This window comes from Megalobrama amblycephala, linkage group LG15 (genome assembly GCF_018812025.1).
Source record: "Megalobrama amblycephala isolate DHTTF-2021 linkage group LG15, ASM1881202v1, whole genome shotgun sequence".
Classification (NCBI taxonomy): domain Eukaryota; kingdom Metazoa; phylum Chordata; class Actinopteri; order Cypriniformes; family Xenocyprididae; genus Megalobrama; species Megalobrama amblycephala.
In genome coordinates, this window is record NC_063058.1 from 33,539,270 (window position 1) to 33,558,792 (window position 19,523).

A 19,523-nucleotide genomic window follows, 5' to 3' on the forward strand; every position below is an offset into this window, starting at 1 on the left:
CCAAAACACCTTAGCAATCACATAACATTGTATGTACTAAAAACAAATTAGAACACCTTAGCAACAGCCTAGCAACCAGCTAAAATACACTGGGCAACCACATAATATTGTGCCAAACACTGATTAGAACCCCCTAGCAACCAGCAAAAACAGAACACCCAGACAATTACATAAACTGCTAAAATCCAATACAAAAACACCTTAGTAACTGCATAGCAACATCCTAGCAACCAGACAGAACACCCTGGTAATCACATAACATTGTACTAAAACAAATTAAAACACCATAGCAACAGCCTAGCAACCAAATAACATTGTTTAAAAAAACAAATTAGAACTCACATAAAACAGCATAGCAACACCCAAAACCAGCCAAAATACACTGGGCAACCACATAACATTGTGCTAAAAACTGATTAGAACACCTTAGCAACTGCATAGCAACACCTTAGCAACCAGCCAGAACACTCAGGCGATCACAAAACTGCTAAAAACCAATAAAAGAACACCTTAGCAACTGTATAGCAACAGCCTAGCAACCACATAACATTGTTCAATCACATAACATTGTGCAATCACATAACTGCTAAAAACCAATAAAAAAAGAACACCTTAGTAACTACAGAGCAACATCGTAGCAACCAGACAGAATGCCCTGGTAATCACAAAACTGTGCTAAAAAACAAACAAAAAAGAACACATTGGCAACTGCATAGCAACATCTAAGCAACCAGTCAGAACACCCTGGCAGTCACCTAACATTGTTCTAAAAAAAAATTGAATGCAGAAGAAACAGCATTGCAGCACCCTAACAACCACATAACAATGTGCTGAGAAACAATTAGGACACCTTAGCAACTGCATGGCAACACCTTAGCAATCAGCCAGAACACCCAGGCGATCACAAAACTGCTAAAAACCAATAAAAGAACACCCTAGCAACTGCATTGCAACAGCCTAGCAACCACACAACATTGTTCTAAAAAAACAACAAAATAGAACACAGAAGAAACAGCATAGCAACACCCTAGCAACCACATAACATTGTGCTAAAAACAATTATACCACCTCTACACCCTAGCAAAACATCGCACTGTGCTAAATAACAATTAGAACACCTTAGCAACTGCATAGCAACACCCTAGCAACCCGTCAAAACACCTAATATAATGCCAGCAACCTTTGCATGTGCAAACACCACTCATGTTTACTCATAATTAACATAATTAACATGAGCAACAAAATCAGTTGATGTGTTCAGATATTCGATATCATAAAGAAAACATGATTCGGTATCTTTACATAATGAATAAAAATGAGAATGGACTGTAGTGTATGGAATATAAAAACATGAAGTAATTTCAAACTGAGAATTCATGATTAGCTTCCAAAGATGAAAGATATGTGATGAGGTTTCATCCCGGCCTCTGAATAGTGTTTCTGTACACCTTTGGCGAGACGACTGCAGCTGTTGAACAGCGGCCGCAGATGTTGAGCTGGAGGATTCTCAGAGTGTGAGAAAGCAAAGCCAAGGTGCTGTCCAAAGTGCTGAATTCTCCTGCCAGAGCACCTTACAAACCCACCACATGAAACACTGCGAGGTCGATCTGGCCCTCCACTGCTCCACACACACATCTGGAGCTTTATTTCACATGACGCGTGGAGCAAACGCAGCATATCAGCTGAACAATCTGGGAAATGAATTCACTGATAAAAGCAAACTTTGATCATCTCAGAAGAGCCAAACACTGCTCACTAATGGGAATGGGAATTGGAGGAGAAATGTTAAAAGTGGCATGAAAATAAATGTTACAATGAAAAAAAAAATGGTTCTAAAATATCATTTTGGATGAGATTCATCCATCAAAATTCGTTTGTGCAAAATGTCATATGTAGACCATAATAATCAATTTTGTTTATTAAATATAACCAATCATTGGTGAATATAAACAGAGTCTGTTTCAGGCATCCAAGACCAAAAGTCCTATCTACTTGAATGACAAAATCTGTCAAAATCTATCCAATAAACGTTGTTTCTTATGCTCAAATAGCATTAAAAAGTGTATTTTTCAGCATCTGCAGTAATGCGATGACTTAACCATTCACCGATTGGCTCTTTTATTTAGAAGGTGGGACTTATTCCGTCATATTGCACATTACAGTTTCACCCATTCATATGTAATATGAGTGCACCATCTTTGTATATCTATAGACTGCTATAAACCAGCCAACTTGTGATGGCAGAAAAGACTTGCACACACACACACACACACACTGGCATGTTCAAATCTCTGACTCAAACACACATATACACACAGTGCCAGTGTAATGGCAAAAGCAGAAAAAAAAGATCATTGCCAAGAAGAAAAGTGGCTGCCATGGACCAGCGTGCAGCGCACACACACACACACACACACACACACACACACACACACACACACACACACACTCTCTTCATAGAGAAAATGGCTGCTGATGAACTGTCACCCCCCCCATTAATGAGAGTAAATTATACAGAGAGAAACTGTGACAGTAGATGCAAGGGATAGTTCATCCAAAAATGAAAATTATCCCATGATTTACTCACCCTAAAGCCATCCTAGGTGTATATGACTATCTTCTTTCAGATGAACACAATCGGAGAAGTATTTAAAAATTTATAAATATAGATTTTGAAGGCCAAAAAAATTCATCCATCCATCATAAAAATAATCCATACGGCTCCAGGGGTTTAATAAAGGCCTTCTGAAGTGAAGCGATACGTTTTTGTAAGAAAAATATCCATATTTAAAAGTTTTTAAATTCAAATAACTAGATTCCAGTGAATGACCATATTATTTTAATTTGTAAAGTTTTAAATATGTATATTTTTCTTACAAAAATCCCCCATTCACTGCCATTATAAAGCTTGGAATCACTACACACACATACATACAGTATACACACAAAATATAACTATAATAGAAAAATAATATAATATTTAAAATAGTATAATAATCTAAAAGTAATATGCAATAGTAATATAATTTTAAAAAAATTGTACATGAATAAATAAACAAATAATCTCACCATGTGCCCGATGAGCACAACACTACTCTACCCCTTCAAAAGCAAGCTCACAAACAAAACGTCCCGCTTTCAATTTCCAGAATTTTCCTAAAATATAGTCTTGCCCTGCCTCACAATCTTTCCCATCCATCGCGCAGACGGTACCCAATCAGGCCGCTGTCCACATCGGGTTAACGGTGCGCGAGGGCCATATACTCACAAACGCCAAAGTGAATAAAGCACATCTGAGGAGGCCAGAACCAAAGCCCTGACTCCACTCCAGCTAGAAGCACCCTGGGATAGCCTCGAACCCTGCCAGTGGAAAACTGGACTGACCAGAAAACCCTCAAAGAACTTGGAAGGGAAGAACAGAGGAATATTAAAACAGATGTCTAATAGAGTTTAGTGGCAAGTGTCTGCGACAGAATCCAAGATCGCTGTGGAAGAGCAGCACTCTGTCTCTGTTTACCCTCGTTTTACGTAGATATCCGCTGACCTTACGTAGAGACGGTGGGCGGAAGACTGCGACCGCTTTGGCTCGGACGGACGAGAGCAAACCACTAAACAAATCACGTTTGACACGGCTGAGGAGATTTACAACCTCAGAGCGGACAAACAATCCCGCTGAACCCTGGGATGGCCTGGGCAGCACCGACTGCTCCATTCATGCTGCCGAAGGGATGCAGAGAGCTTGAAGGACGCGCTAAATCTGACCACTGCTTCAACCTGCCAATCATCTGAGGTCAGAGAGAGCATCGAGAAGAGTTCAAACTAACGACCTCTGGATCAAACTCATTACACTGTTCTCAACTGAACATTACTGCAAATATCATGTTTTGGCATTATTTCTTATAATATATAATATTTAAAAAAAAAATAGATAATTGAAAACAAATAAAAAAACTACACTCACATGCTCAATACACACAAACCCACATGCTCATACACACTCGTGCTCACATGCACTCACACGCTTGCACACACACTCGTGCTCGCACATGCGCACACACTCACACACGTCCACACACACTCATGCTCTCAAACGCTCACACACGCTTACACACACACTCATGCTCGCACACACACACGTCCACATACACTCATGCTCGCTAACGCTCACACGCACTCACATGCTTACACACACACATCCACACACACTCATGCTCACACACACACACACATGCTTGCACACACTCACGCTCGCACATGCTCACGCTCTCACAGGCTTGCACACACACTCATGCTCGCACACACTTGCACACACACACACTCATGCTCGTGCACACACACGCTTGCACACACACAGGCTTGCACACGCTCGCACAAGCTCACACGCTTACACACACACTCATGCTCGCACACGCACTCACGCGCTTGCACATGCTCACTCTTGCACACACTCGCAGGCTTGCGCACACACTCATGCTCGCACACACACTCACATGCTTGCACACACTCACGCTCGCACATGCTCATGCTCACACACACTCACGGGCTTGCACACACACACACTCACGCTTACACACACACACTCATGCTCGCACATACACGCTTGCACACACTCACGCTCGCACATGCTCACGCTCACACACACTCACAGGCTTGCACTCATGCTTGCACACGCTCGCACAAGCTCACACGCTTACACACACACTCATGCTCGCACACGCTTGCACACAAACTCATGCTCGCACACGCTTGCACACAAACTCATGCTCGCACACGCTTGCACACACACTCATGTTCGCACACGCTTGCACACACACTCATGCTCGCACACGCACTCACATGCTTACACACACGCTTACACACACACTCATGCTCGCACACGCTTGCACACACACTCACGCTTACACACACACTCATGCTCGCACACGCTTGCACACACACTCACGCTTACACACACACTCATGCTCGCACACGCTTGCACACACACTCATGCTTGCACACGCACTCACACGCTTACACACACACTCATGCTCGCACACGCTTGCACACACACTCATGTTCGCACACGCTTGCACACACACTCATGCTCGCACACGCACTCACATGCTTACACACACGCTTACACACACACTCATGCTCGCACACGCTTGCACACACACTCATGCTTACACACACACTCATGCTCGCACACGCTTACACACACTCATGCTCGCACACGCTTGCACACACACTCATGCTCGCACACGCTTGCACACACTCATGTTCGCACACGCTTGCACACACACACTCATGCTCGCACACGCTTGCACACACACTCATGCTCACACACTCTTGCACACACACTCATGCTCGCACACGCACTCACACGCTTACACACACACTCATGCTCGCACACGCTTGCACACACACTCACGCTTACACACACACTCACGCTCGCACACGCTTGCACACACACTCATGCTCGCACACGCACTCACACGCTTACACACACACTCATGCTCGCACACGCTTGCACACACTCATGTTCGCACACGCTTGCACACACACACTCATGCTCGCACACGCTTGCACACACACTCATGCTCACACACTCTTGCACACACACTCATGCTCGCACATGCACTCACACGCTTGCACACACACTCATGCTCGCACACGCACTCACACGCTTACACACACACTCATGCTCGCACACGCTTGCACACACTCATGTTCGCACACGCTTGCACACACACACTCATGCTCGCACACGCTTGCACACACACTCATGCTCACACACTCTTGCACACACACTCATGCTTGCACATGCACTCACACGCTTGCACACACACTCATGCTCGCACACGCACTCACACGCTTACACACACTCATATTCGCACACGCTTGCACACACACTCATGCTCGCACACGCTTGCACACACACTCATGCTCGCACACGCTTGCACACACACTCATGCTCGCACACGCACTCACACGCTTACACACACACTCATGTTCGCACACGCTTGCACACACACTCATGCTCGCACACGCTTGCACACACACTCATGCTCGCACGTACTCACACGCTTGCACACACACACTCATGCTCGCACATGCACTCACACGCTTGCACACACACTCATGCTCGCACACGCACTCACGCGCTTGCACATGCTCACGCTTGCACACACTCGCAGGCTCGCACACACACTCATGCTCACACGCACTCACAGGCTTGCACACACACTCACGCAAGCTCGCACACTCACATTCACACACACACACACACATCCACTCACACTCAAACACTCACACACATTTGTTCAAATTCACTCACACACAAACTCACACTCTCACTCACACATGCACACAGACTCACACACACAGGCTGGGAAACATGGGCAGTTCTGGTTTGACACACACTACCACATGACAGTTTACAATCATAATGTTGTCAATCAATGACTTCTGACTGAATGTAAAAGGATTTGAGCAAGTTCACAAAGTGTTCTCCAGCACTGACAGCAGTTTTGCATTGTGAGCATCTGTGTTTCTAGATCATTCTTGTTGTATGTAAAGCAGCTCTTTAATCACGACTCTATCCAGATAAGCTCTCACTCCTGCTCTATTGTTCAGAAGCGCTCAGATGTGAACAATCTTTAAGATCAGACATCAAAGAGCCAACCACAGATCGTTTATCACGCGTGTTCAGAACACATGGAAATCTAAGCTCTTTATATTTAAAGTGTCCATGATAAGAGTTAAAGTCTGTCCACCTGTCCGGTTCCGCCCGCGTCCAATCAGAAAAGAGCGATGATGATCTGATAGTGACAGACAGAGCTTTCATCGGATGTTCTCACATCCTGTTTCCATCATCCACACAGGAAGAGGTTTTGCTGAATCAGCACTGTCTTCTATTCACACACACACACAGGCCCTGCGCCACTTCAACACACACACTCACACAAAAACACAATATAAAAATAAATTTGTATATATATATATATATATATATATATATATATATAATCTACCATATAAAATTGTTTTTTAAATAGGTAATAAAAACACATTTTAAAAATAAATAAAAAATGAAACAATGATAAAATAATAGAAATAGTATACATAATAAATAAATATTACACAATATAAATATTTAATAAAAATATATATCGTTTTTATTATATATGTTTATGTATACTATTTATACTTTTCTTTTAATTTCTTTTAATTGATTATATTATAAATGTAAATATTATTAATATATTATATAATATATACATACATTATATATTCACATAAACAATAAATTAAAAATAAATAAAAATTATAAGACAATAAAAGTATAAATACAGTAGTATACATTAAATACATATTAAACCATAAATACTAAACAAAATTATGTTTTTATTATTATATATGTTTATGTATACTATTTATACTTTTGTTGTTTCTTATATTTTTTATTTAATTTATATTTATTATATTATAAATATATTATATATACATACATTATACATATAAATAAACAATTAAAAATAAATAAAAATTATAAGAAACAATAAAAGTATACATAAAATAAAAAGTATGAAAAAAAATATTGTTTTTATTATTATACTTGTTTATGTATACTATTTATACTTTTATTGTTGTTTCTTATAATTTGTATTTATTATATTATAAATGTAATATTATATACATAAATATATAAATATCATCAATAAAAATAAATAAAAAATATTAATACCATAAATAATATGCATAAAATTTTTTAATTAATATATATCTGACTATTAAAATTAAAATATATAAAATGTCTCTCCTATCATGCCCTGTCTCTGCTCCGCTTTCCTGTCATAACAAAGGGGGGAAAATATATAAATTTAAAAGAATAAATAAATATTTAAAATAACTATACAGTTATAAAATATCCATTTGTCAACTACCCATATTCATTCATTTAAAACATTTATGAGTTCAAATGGTACAACATAAAATAGCTGACCTCTTATCTCTTCATTATTTTCCTGCTTCTCTTTCATTTCTGCTCTCACTCAATCCCTGATGAGAACATCTAATCCCTGACCTGCACTAAACACATTTCCATACGGATATACTGGCCATCCCACTCATTCCTTTAACAGGAATCCCTCCAGAGGAGATGTCTATCTCTTTCCTGTGGCTTCAGGGTGATTTGACTAATCTGCACTTCATCAATGACAGACGGTCGAGTATCAGCCGTGAACACCTGTCGAGACGTCGACCCTTTAACAACTGCTGCATGCTAGAAAAAGCAGGAGGATTGGCTGCAACTCACGACATGTTCCATAATTTAATGCAAGCTTATGATTCCAGGGAGCTCCTGACATTAAATTCCATGTAAGAAGTTTAGGAGTTGGATGTCATGCTTAAATGCATGTGCTTGAGATTTCCTTGTGATAACTTTGAAGAACGCTTCCTTCTCATTCTGCTACACTGGGAAAAAAGGTGTTTTTCACTCAGAAATTGCTAGTGAATTTCACAATCAATTACAATTAAAAGACAAGTAACACATTAATTAACCATGAAATTCTGAAGTAGAATGACTGAAACTGTATTTTCTTGTAAAACTTACAACAATAATCTTTGTTTTAACAAAGAAAAAAATACAGTGTACAAAAGTGCATGTCACATCATAAAAAATACTATAAAAAGTTTTAAAAAATTATAATGAAAATTATACATACATATATATATATATATATATATATATATATATATATATATATATATATATAAAATGAATGTTTAATTTTTATATTATTATTTTAAAAATAATTATATAAGAATTTGATTTTAAATAGTATACATAAAACATTATATTAAATATTAACATTAAATATATATACATATATAAATACAGAATTTATATAAAAACATGTCATTACATTATATACTGTATATATATTAAAATAATTTTTATGTAAATTTTAATATTACTATATACAAATGATATATATTATAACTTAAAATGTTTAAGTGCATGTCGTCATATATAATAAAAATAAACAAAATTATAATTAAAATATATATAATAATTTTAAATTAGAATGATAAGAATTAGATTTTAAATAGTATACATACATAAGTATTACATTAAATATTAACATTAAATATATATACATATATATTATATATAAATATAATACATACATACTGTATATATATATTTTAAAATAATTAATTTTATATACATTTTTTATATTATATGAAAAGTATATATATTTTCTTGTAAAATGTACTACAATAATCTTTGTTTTAACTTTAAAAAATTGCATATCACGTCATATATATAATATAAAATAAAAATAATATAACAAAATTATATATATATATATAAAATAAGAAATCATTTTAAATTATTTTTATATTATTATTTTAAAATTATAAGAATTAATTTTTAAATAGTATACATAAAATAAGTGTTACATAATATTATATAATACATAATATTTATAATATATATATATAAAAGCACATGTGATTCACATTATGAGGTGCTGATGCATTAAATCTAATCGAAGATTTATGCAAATTCTAGGATACAACAGCGACTCGGTGTCTACATGTTATTTTGTGGAAGAGGCTCAAATGCTGTTTCATGAAATCAAAAAGCATTCTAGAGAATATTGCATGTTCTGTCATAAATCAGACCTCATGGTTTGCTTCTCTGTAAAAGTCTGTCTCAGTATATTGTTGGGCTTCACTGGAGAGTAATTTGCAATTAGGTTCAGATTTTGCAAAATTCTGCCTTGTGTGTTCCAGGAGGATATGATTTCACCACAAATGAAGAGAGAGAAAGACGTCCGTTTAACCAGAACTCATCTCATGCGCTGGCGATCGAACAACAACGAGCAGCCGAGAAACATCCACCAGAGCTTCATACTCTGAACACGACGAACACGAGTGATTCATGAAGGATCTCAGGCATGAGTTTACTTTGGAAACACACACAGACCGTCCAGAACAACGCTGTGGTCTGATACACAATACTGAAATTCAGGCAAAATTAAAAAAGAACGCTGAGGCCTGAAATTATTTAGACGAACCTTAATGAGCAAATAAAATAATTGCGTAATTGTAACTCATGAGATGGAGACGGATCACTCTCCAATCCAGTTCTTTTGTTGTTTAGTGAAACATCTAATCATCCTTAAAACAAGATGAGATCTTCTCACATGTTTCTCCTCGAAAAGATCTCAATATGAACTCAAATATTCCTCATCTGAACTGATCTCAGCTGCTCCACATTCATAATCTTACTGGATTTATTGCCTATTAATTTAAAATTTTGAAAAATGTAACAATGAGATTATGTGGTTTTCTAAATTAATTAACACTTCTTTTATGATTTATTACAAGATGGATAAATTTGTCACCAAAAAAGTCATTCGGTTTAACCAAAATTTCAGTTTCACCGAATGACAATATTTTCAAACAATGCTAACAGGCTGATATCTAAAAGAACAATCAAACATTTTATATTTAGTACAAATTTTTTAAATATTACAACATTTTCCATGTTTTATAGCGGTTGCACCGAATGACCTGATGTTTCGGGACATGCGTATGAGCAAAAAAATGAATTTATCAAATTTAGTTACTTTGCTTCATGACTATGTGGTCCTTTGCAGATGTCTGAATGATGTCACATCCTGTCACATGATATTGAGCACATGACTTGATCCTTTATATTGGTTACTCCGAATGACATCAATGAAATTAATTTTTCCGGACATTCTTTCTCATAACAAAGCAACGACTTCTACACATAATTTTAATACCATTTTGCACTATGTTGAGATATGATGTTATAAAATCATGCCAGAATAAAAAAATATATACATTTATTACATTTTAAGATATTTTAATCACAAATTAAATGGCTGTGTTGGAGTCCAGTTTGACCTTTTGACACTTTAAAATACCTTTATATGGAGCGAAATATAATTAAAACCTTTCGGATTCAATAAAAGAGATCTAGTTGTACTATCTAGTTATCAATCAAAAATGTCCCTTTGATGACAGTGATTGACTCATTTGTGTCTGTTGTTATAGAATCATCTGAGAAAACATTAATACGTCAATGAAACATAACTGAGAACTCCATAAAAGAGCAACTTCTGAGTCATGAACGTTGGCTGTAGGTTCCGTCTGTGACCTGCAGCGACTCGGATACGGAAGAAGAAAGCGAGTGTAAATCGTCTGCTGCCATCGGCACGCTCTGACGGCGCTCCTTTGGATTCCGGCAGCCGTATTAATCTTCTCCGGGGCTTTTAGTGTGGTTTGGGGAATGACTGGGAATTCTTCATGCGGTTAAGAGGCTCACCTGCCCGAGAGCAAAGCGTCTTGTGAAACGAGGAAGGGCAAGAGAGGTCGAACTCTGCTAATATTTCTCTGAAACTGCCGACAAACTCCTTTCACACGAACGCCATGAATCACCTGGATGACACACACGCCGTGAGAGGAAAAGGTGTGTGAGAGAGCGAGCGCTTCATTCTGTCAGCACCTTCACACACACACACACACACACACACACTGTGTACACACACTCAACAGACACTTAATTCCACTAAAAACTAACAGATATTATCAGTTTCTTCGTTTTAAAACAACTTTTGTGATCTTGGATAAATACAATTGCATGTACAATTAAAGAAACATTCTCTACAAGATTATTAATAAGATGAAAAATAGTTCACTTTTCAAGCAACTTTTTGGTACTTAATCAAATATACTTTATATATTATATATATATATATATATGAATAAAAAAATTATAAAGAAATAAAATTGTATATAATTATATATATAATTTTAATATATATAAATTATTGTTATTCGTTTAGAAATTATATATATTTATTATTATCATATATTAATTATATTTTTTAATTATTAATTATATATTTTGTATTGACTGAATATATTTATAATATATAATTATATATATAAATTAATCTATAAAAATAAATGTGAAGTAATTATATATATATATATATATATATACACACATATAAACATATATATCATAATAAATATAATGTATAATAAATAAAATTATAAATGTTTACATTTATTTTAATATAGCATTATTACAGAATTTATTTTTATACTAATATATATATATATATGTGTGTGTGTGTTTTAATAAAAATATAAAATATATAATATAAAATAGATAAAAATATTATAATATATAATAAATTTATAAATGTTTACATTTATTTTAATATAGCATATTACACTATAGAATTTGTTTTATACTATTTGTATTAAATTAACACATTTATGATATATATAAATAATATATATATAATAATTAATCTATAAAAATAAATTTAAAATAATTGTGTTTTTAATAAAAAATATATTGTAAAATAAATTTAAAAAATATAAAATGTATATAATAAATAAAATACTATATAAAGTTATAAATGTTTAATTTTTTTTAAATTTCATTACTATAGAATTTGTTTAGAGAATTTAGAAATCATTATTATTATTAATTTATAATATTATTATCAGTATATAATTATATACAATTCTAGTTTTTGTATTGAATGAAATGTACTTTTAAAAAACATAAAAATAATAATTATAAAAATACAATAAAATGGTTTTTTCTAAAATATATTGAATTTTTTTTTTTTCACTGAGCACGTTGCAATGCATTCTGGAACGGTCTCCTCTATGAAGGACAAATGCAGTGCTTCATTAGTATACGTCTTCTACTTCACGTTGGACTATGACGCCTAGATAGGCAGCTCATGGGTTTTGGACCCATCTCTGTCATTCTCAGTGTACATGTGCCCTGCCAGCCCCACATTTCTTTACAGACCGTTTTTGAAATTGAGGATCCACTTTGGCCCTTTCCCTTTGACTGAAACCGAATCCTTCCTTAAGTCAATTCTTCGGGCGCTCAATAACCCAGCTATTAATGTGCGCCGCAGAGAAGAGCCAAACGTACCCAAACTGACCAGAGAGAGAGAGAGAGAATTAACTCTGCGGTCTGTTGATCATCATCTCTTCGAAAACAACGGAATCTAGCGGCCGCCCCGACGCTCCTTACGAGCAGGAACAATTTAGTGGTTACAATCTGGAGGATTTACAATTAGAAAAAGTCCTGGAGTCTCAGTGTATGAGGCGTTTCATACAGCCATTATGAATGGATTGAGATATTCCTGGAATCGACTTCATCCTCAGACACAGAGCGATTCCTAAATGTCGTTTACCAACAGACCATACAAAATCAGCTCTCAGAGGGCTTTTACTTGCAAAATCGCTCCACGTCGCAAGCAGACAACGTCGAAAAACTGTCACAACACAATATAACCATTGAAACTGCTGTCATTTTCAGTTTCGGCTGAACTGTTGCTTCGACTGCAACACAAACGGACACTTCACAGGCTCCACGCACAGAACCAGATGAGCCACATATGCATGACGTTACTAACATTTCAAAGACCTCCGTTAGTTCAGAGATGCTCTACACTCTTAAAAACGTTTTTTTTTTTTTTTTAGCAGCACTTGAGCTTCAGTAAAGAACCATTTTGTCTGTAAAGGGTTCTCAAGCTGCGAAACTGTTCAGTATATTGGTTTCCGGGTTCATTCAAACACTATGATATAGCTGTCTTTTACATTTTAGGACATTCTCAGGCTGTAACCTTCATTTTTAAGAGTTTATTGTCAAGTTCTGCTGGCCATTTACATAATCAATAAAGCGTAAAATCATGATAAAATAAATACAGAGACATGCAAAACATTAATAAATGCACCAAAGTCAACATAAAAACTCAGCTGATTTTACTGCAGCTGCACATGTTCAAGTAAAAAAGGGTAATCAAAGCGTACAATGGGATTTGATTTAATCAATCAAAAATGGATTGGACTGTGAAAAGTGGGTGTGGCATACAAGAATGATGTCAAGTGGTTGAGGGGAGGGGTTTAAAGTAGGAGGGTTTCATGATGTCAGTTGAAAAAAAAAACATTTTGATTAAAAATTACACTAAAAAAAACACTGAAGAATTCTACACAAAAAATAGCCATTATAATGTTCAAATCGACACCATGTTGCAAAAAACAAAATCTAATTATTTTGCATTTAATGGATAAAATAATTGTATCATAAATATATGAAGAAATGTCATGAGCATAATATGGAATAAAATAATGACAGAATTATAATTTTTTTGGAAACTATCCATTTAAGAGAAATTTTGATCAACATGTTTTGACAGGTTAGTGAAATACTGTTTTGTAAACATTGCATTACATTTATTTATGTTAAAATTGTCTCAGTTTTCAGTTTTTGACTCGTAGTTTCCAGTCATAACCTAATATTACTTAGTACCAATTTCCAATAGCATTTTTATTCACTCAACTTAATACATTTAGGTTCTACGGAAAAAGACATTTAAAACGATTTGTGATATAATAGCTGCACCAATTACCATACCATACCATACCAACTTTATTTATTAAGCACTTTACAACAACCAAGGTTGACCAAAGTGCTGTACAGAAAAAAATAAAACATAAATAAGTAATAACCACACAATAAAAGCATTTAAATAACAAAATAAATACATAAAATCGACAACTTACTAGGAATCAAAAGCCAAAGAAACAGATGGGTTTTGAGAAGGGTTTTAAAAACAGATAAAGAGGTGGCCTGCCTAACATACAAAGGCAGAGCAAACTCAAGACTTATAGGAAAACTATAAGTCTTGAGTTAACCTCACTAAATATTTTTTGCATCACTGAGAACAACTTTTCAGTCATTTACAAACGTTTTACAAAAGCTAGGAGAAGTTATTATTAAGATTTTGTTTTGTTGTGCAGGCTTAAAATATGGATTCAGGACAATGAAAACAACACAATTTAACATTTTACTGCATGCATCGCTGCTTGAGAACAGGGCCGTAACCACCTGCTCTCCATTACGCACCGCTCTGTTTGTTGTTAGGATGACAGACGGTTTAAAAAGTTACATTTTTAGGCTGGTCAGCGCTCTAACAGCGCTCGTCATTGTCAAGATGGCCAATCAGATTGAAGAAGGCGGGGCTTAATTGTCACTGAAGATGACACAAACGCTTTTAGTTTTTACATTGAAAGAGAGTGTGTGTGGTAAGATATAAGCAGCTAAACATTTAATATTTGACAACTGTTTTACAATGGATATGTTTAAAGACCCCGTGATGCAAACTACTCAACTTTTTTAATGGAATTTCTCCATTTTGATTTGAAAATATGCGTTCGTTAAATGATGTCATTCATTACTGAATGTGACAAGACAATTTACATTTTTGACATATATAAGACTTACACATAATGTGCATATTTTTAAATAAAATATTATTCTCAAAGAGTTTAAATGGACTACTTCACAACTGTAGGCTACAGTTAGACCTTCTTTCCCTTAAATCCCTTTTAATCCTTTAATTATTTATTTCTTTAAAGCGGACTTATAATGCCCCTTTTCACAAGATGTAATATAAGTCTCTGGTGTCTCCAGAATGTGTCTGTGAAGTTTCAGCTCAAAATCCCCCACAGATCATTTATTATAGCTTGTCAAATTTGCCCCTATTTGGGTGTGAGCAAAAACACGCCGTTTTTGTGTGTGTCCCTTTAAATGCAAATGAGCTGCTGCTCCCCGCCCCCTTTCCAGAAGAGGGCGGAGCTTTAACAGCTCAACAACAACAAAGCTGGAGAATCTCACGCAGCCAAAATGACGACAGTGTTCAGCCTTACATTGTTCAAACCGGAGTCGACACTGATGGAGAGACTCAGGAAGAAGTTACAACTTTTAAACGTTTCTGAATGGTTAGTGGATAAATTTATGTAGTTGCTGTGGAGTTGATTCAACTCATCCACTAGCATGTGCCGTCATGTTCATCTTTTGTGTTGAATTGACCCTCGTTTGTGAAGCAGTCCGGCGTAAAATGACGGCATGAACAACACTCGACTACAACAACTCTTCCTCTTCTCTAAAGCAGCCCAACATGGCCCCGCCCCCTTTGTTGTGTGTTCTCGGGGGCGGGGTTTATGTAAATTGTATGGTTAGTGATGTCACAAACCGGGAAGAAGCTCCTACCAGCGATTTGTTGTAGTCCTTAAACAGAGAATTATTTAAAGAAAATATCTCCTTTTGCATTGAACTATAAAAACAAATTCCCCCTCAATGTTCAAGACATGGTTATGACCTTGCTTTAGACTAGAGGACGCACTGCAAAATCCAATAAAAGTAGTTCATAAATGAGAATTCCATCAGTTCATATTTTGGACAAGAGTAAACAAACCCTTCAGGCAAAGTTCAAAGATTCACCACAGGAGTGTAAAATTTCAAACGAACTGGGATGCGTTTTGTGGGGCTGAAGTGATGGAAGTTTACAGAGCGTTTGGAGTGAAGTCAGTCTGACCACAGTTTAACAGCGACAAAACACTTTCAAATGAGGGGAAATGTATAAACGACAGTGTAAAAGAGCAAAGCACCCTGCAACCCACTCAGGAATGCCTCTTCACACAAAAGCCATGAAAATGCAAATGTTTGCCTGGTTGTAGCTCATTTCGACTGTATAAACACAACAGAGAGAGAGAGAGAGAGAGAGAGTGTGTGTGAAAAAGAGAGCAACAGAACTATTGTGGTCGAGTCTTCAACATGTTGCCAAGATGGCCAATGCATTCACAATTTCACGTTTGGTGGTGTTTTCTAAAGCTAGCATCAGAATTGCTCACTAACAGTATTAAACTCCAGTGCAAAACTAATTCTGCATGCACACAATCGCATACTATATATTGCAGAAATAGTTAGTATGCTCAAATTTTTGTGCCTTAAGCCGTAGCTGATAGCATCTTTTTAACCTATGCGGTCAATGTGTAATCAAATGAATAGAGGTGAATCAGCACTATATTAATCACAGCAACACAAACATGCTTTCGCAAGCCTTCGAGGGTCAAGTGTGTGCATGCAAACCGTGTTGTGTGTAACCAGGGTTTGCCCACAGCACAAAGACAGCCTTCTTTCATATCAGCACACTTGCCTGTTTCTGAGTTCAGAGTTTTTGTCACAGTAAAAGAATGAATCCCCTGTAATCAATGCAGCATTTATACTAGACGCTTATCTTCACAACATTGTTTCTAGTTCATGCAGGACTGAAGCCACAAAACATGCTACAGGCATCCCAAAATACTTCAACAACATCTACATTTACAGCAAATCAGCATTTAGCTGATCATATTCATCCCATTAGTCACAATCCCCCCTCAAAATCAAAGGAAAGAAATGTTTTGCATAAAGAATTTTAAGACCATTAAGATTTTTTGCAGTTCATGAAAAATTGAGCACATTTTCCCAACTGTAACACTGTAACAATTTAAAATCTCAACGTCTTTTCCTACACATATTTATACATCATGGTCGTATTTCTTCTTCTGAGTTTAATTTATACTGACTAAAATACATTTTAATGCAAAAATACATTGTATTACATTCTTTTTACTATTTTTTTTTTTTTACATTATACAAAATATTATATATTAATAGTAGTGCTGTCAAATCATTAAAATAAAAGTTTATATATATTTTATGTTTTTGGCTCATGATTCAGAAAAATGTGCAATTCTTAGTTTTAATTGATTTGACACTATAGTGCATGATTTACTTTTGGAGCGTTTAAGACTGTGGGCAGGGATTCAAGGAAATGCTCTTAATTGGTTTATTTCATATCTTTCTGGAACAAATTTTTTCTGTGAAATTAGGAAATTTTTTGATCCTCTTCTGCTCTAATTAAATGTGGGGTTCCCCAAGAATCGATATTGGGTCCAGTCTTGTTTTCTATTTACAAGCTTCCATTGGCTGATATTTGTCAGAAACATAATGTATATTATCATCTTCATGATCTTAATGATACTCAGCTTGAACTACCTATAAAAATGGGGGATAATTCGGCCTTACAGTCTCTATTTGATTGTTTTAATGATATTAAGGAGTGGAATTCATTCACCTGAATGAATCTAAGGCAGAAGTAACAGTGTTTGGCCCTCCAAGTTCTTCCAAACATATAATTAATCAAGTTAGGCCTTTTTAAATCCAAGGTACATAAAGAGTCTTGGAGTTCTTTTTTATGCAAAGTTAAAATTTGATAAGCATATCAATTCTGTGGTTAAAGATGTTTTTTTCCAATTAAGGAGTATAGCGAAATTGAAACCTTTTTTGTCTTTTAATGATTTGGAAGTTGTTGTGCATGCTTTTATTATGTCCAGATTGGACTATTATAATTCATTGTATTACACTGTGTCCTAACCAGACGTGACGCGACGCCACGACACAAGATAAAATCAGAGTTAAAGGGATAGTTCACCCAAAAATGAAAATTTGATGTTCATCTGCTTACCCCCAGGGTTTCCAAGATGTAGGTGACTTTGTTTCTTCAGTTGAACACAAATGATGATTTTTAACTCCAACCATTGCTGTCTGTCAGTCAAATAATGCGAGTCAATGGTAACTCTATCAATAAGAGTAAAAAAAAACATGCACAGACAAGTCCAAATTAAACCCTGCGGATCGTGACGACACATTGATGTCCTAAGACATGAAACGATCGGTTTGTGTGAGAAACCCAACAGTATTTATATCATTTTTTTACCTCTAAAACACCACTATGTCCAACTGCGTTCAGCACTTGGTTAGTGAGGTCTGATCGCGCTCTGACAACGGAAGTGATGTCTCGCACTCATTGAAGCAAAGTGCAAGAGATCACTTCCGTCATCAGAACGCGTTTTTTGACCTCACTAACTGGATGCTGAACGCAGTTGGACATAGTGGTGTTTTAGAGGTAAAAAAATGATATAAATACTGTTGGGTTTCTCACACAAACCGATCGTTTCGTGTCTTAGGACATCAATGTGTCGTCACGAGCCGCAGGGTTTAATTTGGATTTGTCTGTGCATGTTTTTTTGACTCTTATTGATCGAGTTCCCATTGACCCACATTATACGACTGACAGACGGCAACGGTTGGAGTTAAAAATCATCATTTGTGTTCTACTGAAGAAACAAAGACACCTACATCTTGGATGCCCTGGGAGTAAGCAGATAAACAAATTTTCATTTTTGGGTGAACTATCCCTTTAATCAGAGTTTTTGTCCTAACTAGCCACGACACACAATGATTCTATTTTAGTTTCTATTTTCCTGCGACGTTGCGGCTGGAACAACAACATAAAGTATGGTATTGATAATCTCAGGTACTGTTTATGTGCTTTATTTAATGTTAAAACCTTCTAATGTGAGTTTGAATATCATTTTGTGTGTTTTTTATAGCCTTAAAGCAACGATGGACAATTCACCTCAGATCTTCAAAATAAATAAAAGGAAACAAGAACGTTCAAACTGCCAACTCATCGTGAACAGACAAGTGTATTCTATGACAAAGACTGTTTCAGTAACTCAGTATTTTTAATCATGTTAAAATGGTGAAATATTCATGTATTTGATTATGTACT

General features: G+C 35.9%; 1 protein-coding gene and 1 long non-coding RNA gene across 5 annotated transcripts in view; one reads left to right on the top strand and one right to left on the bottom strand.

The window, feature by feature from the left end:
- The window catches only part of LOC125247450, a 33,452-nt gene extending 23,061 nt beyond the window's left edge, over positions 1-10,391 (top strand). For all 3 annotated transcript variants that reach the window (XR_007180087.1, XR_007180089.1, XR_007180088.1), the window contains exon 3: positions 9,784-10,391. This is a non-coding gene — a long non-coding RNA (uncharacterized LOC125247450). The remainder of the gene's footprint in view (positions 1-9,783) is intronic.
- The window catches only part of wnt7bb (wingless-type MMTV integration site family, member 7Bb), a 44,247-nt gene that overhangs the window by 8,030 nt on the left and 16,694 nt on the right, over positions 1-19,523 (bottom strand). The gene's annotated exons all lie outside the window — the stretch shown is intronic.